Here is a 5,079-nt window from a genome sequence, read left to right as displayed (position 1 = left end):
GCTGGAGTGCAGTGGCACGCTCATGGCCACCGCAGCCTTGACCTGCTGGGCTCAGGCAATCCTTCCACTTCAGCCTTCCAAGTAGCTGGAACGACAGGCACACGCTACCATGACCAGCTAATTTTTTGATTTACTGTAGAGACGAGGGCTTGCCATGTTGCCCAGGCTGGTCTCAAAGCCCTGGGCTCAGGCAATCCTCCTGCCTCAGCCTCCCAAAGTGCTGGGTTTGCAGGCTTGAGCCACCACACCTGGTCCAGTACTTACTATTTATGGAGCTGGAGTTGGTGGTCCAAGTGGTTTACCAGCATTAATTTGATTAAGCTCCATAAAAACTCCAAGAAGTCTAGACTATTATTGTTATTCCCATTCTCCAATGAAGAAATGGATGTATGAAAATGAGCTCATTTACCCAAGACCCACAGCCAGTAAGTGGCACAGGCAGGGTTTGCAAGAGGCCATCAGGTTCCAGGACCTGCACTTAGCCAGATGCTGTCTCCATAGACACACTGAGTGACACAGGGTCTTTGGTGTGAGCCCCTGTGGGCGGGCTATACAGACCACAGGGAATGCTAGTTAGTGACAGATTTTTCCCTTAGGTGTCAATACAGATAAATACCTCATATTAGCCTAAATTTCCTTTATTGTAAAAATCAGTTTCTGCCATATTCCCTGTGCTGTGCTAAGTATGGGAACTGCGGATGATATGTAGCAAGAAAAGCAAACAACCCCACCCCAGGAGTCTGCATTCATGTTCATAAGCAGCAGCATCAGCCCAGACACACATGGGTTTCTTTCTGAGGAGAGCCTGCCCAACCTACTTTTCCTCTCTACAGGGACTAGGCGTGGTCTAACAAAACGAACATTCCAAAGCTGGCTCAGGACTTCTCCAAGGCTGGTAGAGGAGGTCACACAGAAGGACACTTCAGCAAGTTCTAGCCCCAGGATGCAGCACAGACAAGGGCAGACACTCCACGAATATTTGATGAGGTAAAGAGAGGAAGTGGTAAAGTCTGCAGCTGTTCCCCACGATGAGAGGCACAAACCAGACACTCAGGTGTGGCTGAGCAGAATAATGTGTGGATATAGGATCCTGCTGGGAACTTGCAAAGGCCCCCAACAGACTGCAGTAACAGTGCAGCCAGACAGGGACAGCTGAATCATTCTTCTTTAGGACAGCTATTCAACTTCAAGTTCCTGTTGACATTCTCACCTCCTGGGCTTAGCTGCTTTGGTGGCGGAAGGCTCTAGGTTTTCTCTAGCCCGGCAGGCACAGGAAGAAAAGGGTTGTTATTAAGCTTTTATCTTCTGCTATCAGGGAGGAGCACCCTGCTCTGAAAGCAGAGCTGTTTGAGCAGATGTTTTTCACTGTTCTTCAGAGGTGGTGCAGTTTGCTCGCACCGTGAAGTGGGGAAACCAGGTAAGTTGTGAAGGGGATACACTGGGTGCGGCTGCTTGCTTCCTTCCTCTAAGTCTGGCTTATCCACTATGGAAAATAAAGGATTTCCTAAATGTTGAAGACATCTGTATTCCAATGAAAACACAAACAAGCCGGGCTCGGTGGCTCAGTCTGTAATCCCGCGCCTTGGGAGGCTGAGGTGAGTGGATTGCCCGTAACTTAGCGAGACCTCATCTCTACAATAAATCAAAAAAATTAGCCGGGTGGGGTAGTGCGTGCCTGTAGTTCCAGCTACTTGGAAGGCTGAGGCAGAAGGATCACTGGAGCCCAGCAGGTCGAGGCTGCAGTGGATGGGAGAGGCCCCTGCACTCCAGTCTGGGTGACAGTGAGACTCCAACTCAAAAAAAAAAAAGAAAAAGAAAAAGAAAACACAAACAACACATTTCCAAGGCAAGTTGGAACTATTTGCTACTTATTATCATGAATTATTCATGGATATTCATTCTTTTCCATATGAGGAGAGGAATGGCAGTTAATAGGCTTAGACAAGTGTGTAGCAATTGACTTGGGTCTGTAAGATCTACCCTTTAGCAGTGCCTCCCAGCACTTTGGGAGGCGGAGGCAAGAGGCTTGAGCCCACAGGTTCGAGACCAGCCTGGGCAACTTGGTGAGACCTCATCTCCACAATAAATTTAAAAATGCAGCTGGGTGTGGTGGCGCATGCCTATGTGTGCAACTACTTGAAGGCTGAAGCAGAAGGATCACCCGAACCCAGCAGGTTGAGATTTTGGTGGCCATGAGTGTGCCATTCCACTTCAGTCTGGCTGACAGACTCCGACTCAAAAAAACAAAAAGATCCACCCCTCAAAATAGGTTGTACCTTCAGCTCTTCAGGACACCTGGAGGCAGGACACTTCCTTTTATGAGCACAGAAGGCCACTGCATGTGGGGACAGCCCACACCTGCCAGCAAATACGGGCCTGTGGAGCTCGGATAGGAAGATGTTGCTTTTCTTAGACCAGAAACCAATCCTAGCAATGAGTTTGAATTGACATTTGCAGCCAGGATTTGGCCTTATTTTATTTAATTTCCTCAACAACTAAATATTGTAGAACAACTAATGCTAGGCCTTATGGGAGACAAAAAAAAAAAATAGACCAACTGGAGTGCAGTGGCACACTCATGGCCACCGCAGCCTTAATCTTAATCTGCTGGGCTCAGGCGATCCTTCTGCCTCAGCCTTCCAAGTAGCTGGAACCACAGTCATGTGTTACCATGCCCAGCTGATTCTTTGATTAATTGTAGAGATGAGGTCTCGCCATGTTGCTCAGGCTGGTCTTGAACCTCTGAGCTCAGGTAATCCTCTCGCCTCTGCTTCCCAAAGTCCTGGGATTACAGGTGTGAGCCACTGTGCCTGGCTGGAAGATGTTTTTAAGATGTATTACATAACTTAAATCACAACTCAGTGCAAGAGATGTCATAATGCAGTATATAATTTGGTGCGAAATGAAAGACTTCGCTCACTCATTGTAACAGACAATCAGGGGGGAAGAAGTTCCAGGATGAGATGGCCTAAGAAGCTTCATAAAGAAGGCATGATTGAATTGGGTCTCCAAGAATGGGGAGTGAGGTCTGGGTAAGAGCCAAGAGAAGAAGTAGAAATGACCCAGCACAGGGGTTGGCCAAGTGGGCCACATCAGGCCTACCACCTGTTTCTGCACAGGCCATGAGTTAAGAATAGTTTCTACTTTTTTTTTTTTTTTTTGAGTTGGAGTCTCACTCTGTCACCCAGACTAGAGTGCAGTGGCACGTTCCCGGCCACCGCAGCCTCAACCTGCTGGGCTCCAGCAATCCTTCCACCTCAGCCTTCCAGGTAGCTGGAATTACAGGTGCACTCTACCACACCTGGCTAATTTTTTATTTATTGTAGAGATAAGGTCTTGCCAAGTTGTCCAGGTGGGTCTCGAACCTGCGGGCTCAGGCAATCCACTCACCTCTGTCTCCCAAAGCGCTGGGATTACAGGCTGAGCCACAAAGCCTGGCTTTTTTTTTTTTTTTTGAGTTGGAGTCTCACTCTGTTGCCCAGGCTAGAGTGCAATGGCATGCTCATGGTCACTGCAGCCTCAATCTGCTAGGCTCAGGCAATCTTTCCACCTCAGCTTCCAAGTAGCTGGAACTACAGATGTATGCCACCACACCTGACTAATTTTTTGATTTATTGTAGAGACAAGGTCTCACCAAGTTGCCCAGGCTGATCTCGAACCTGTGAGCTCAGACAATTCTCTCACCTCCACCTCCCAAAGTGCTGGGATTGCAGGCATGAGCCACAGCGCCTGGCTAGTTTTTTCATTTTTTTATTTTTTGAGTTGGAGTCTCACTCTTGTTACCCAGGCTGCAGCGCAATAGCATGCTCCCGTCCACCGCAGGCTCAACCTGCTGGGTTTAGGCAATCCTTCCTTCTCAGTCTTCCAAGTAGCTGGAACTACAGACACACGCCACCACACCCGGCTAGTTTTTGTGATTTATTATAGAGACAAGGTCTCACCAAGTTGCCCAGGCTGGTCTCGAACCCCTGGGCTCAGGCAATCCTCTTGTCTTGGTCTCCCAAAGTGCTAGGATTACAGACTGAGCCACTGTGCCAGTCATTTTTTCATTTTTAAATGGTTGGAAAAATAAATAATATTTCATGACAAGTGAAAATTACATAAAATTCTAATTTTAGTGTCCATGAATACAGTTTTATTGAAACACAGTCACACTTACTTGTTTACATATTGTCTTTTTTCTTTTCTTTTTTTTTTTTTTTTTTTAGAATCAAGAGTCTCACTCTGTTACCTAGGCTGGATGCAGTGGCAGTCTCATGGTCATTCCAGCATCAACCTGCTGGGCTCTGGCGATCCTTCCACCTCAGCCTTCCATGTAGCTGGAACCATAGGCACACGCTACCATGTCCGGCTAAATTTTTGATTTGTTGTAGAGGTGAGGTCTCACAAGTTGCCCAGTCTGTTCTCGAACGTCTGAGCTCAGGCAATCCTCTCATCTCGGCTTCCCAAAGTGCTGGGATTACAGGCTTGAGCCACCGCGTCGGGCATGTTTACATATTGTCTATGTCTGTTTCCCATTACCAGGGCAGTGCTGAGTAAGGGCAGGGCTTTGAGCTTCAGCACAAAGCCTAAAACACTTACTCTCTGGCCCTTTAGGGAAAGTTTGCCAACTCTGGGTCTATGATATCAGAGGGGGAGTTGTTAGGCTGTGGCTGGAGAAGCAGGTTTGTCTACAAGGACTGTGGAAGTTCAGTGGTCATGGTAACCAGGGATCAGTTACAAATGCCAGCTAAGAATATAAACTCAGCTCTGTAGGCAATGGTTGAGCATGATTAGCATGTATACGAACATAGTTATGTTATCTATGTGCACATGGCACAACTTGACTGGAGCCCAGTTTTTCATGCTGAGGTACGCTTACAGAGATGTTCCTGTACATACAAACATGTAAGTTTACATATTATGTATGTTGTTTCATTAGAAAAATCCACAAATGTTGGGAGGCCGAGGCTAGAGGATTGCCTAAGCCTAGGGGTTTGAGACCAATTTGGCAAGACCTCATCTCTACAATAAATCAAAAAATTAGCTGGGTATGGTAGCATGTGCCTGTAGTTCCAGCTACTTGGAAGGCTGAGGTGC

General features: G+C 47.2%; 1 protein-coding gene across 1 annotated transcript in view; it reads right to left on the bottom strand.

Annotated features, from left to right (window-relative positions):
- The window catches only part of DENND2A (DENN domain containing 2A), a 75,539-nt gene that overhangs the window by 41,170 nt on the left and 29,290 nt on the right, over positions 1-5,079 (bottom strand). The window lies entirely within an intron of this gene.

The sequence above is a fragment of the Carlito syrichta genome, unplaced genomic scaffold (genome assembly GCF_000164805.1).
Source record: "Carlito syrichta isolate Samal-C Ts95f unplaced genomic scaffold, Tarsius_syrichta-2.0.1 Scaffold311381, whole genome shotgun sequence".
NCBI classification, from domain to species: domain Eukaryota; kingdom Metazoa; phylum Chordata; class Mammalia; order Primates; family Tarsiidae; genus Carlito; species Carlito syrichta.
Note: the sequence above shows the minus strand (reverse complement) of the source record. Positions and strands in the feature narration are given on the sequence as shown.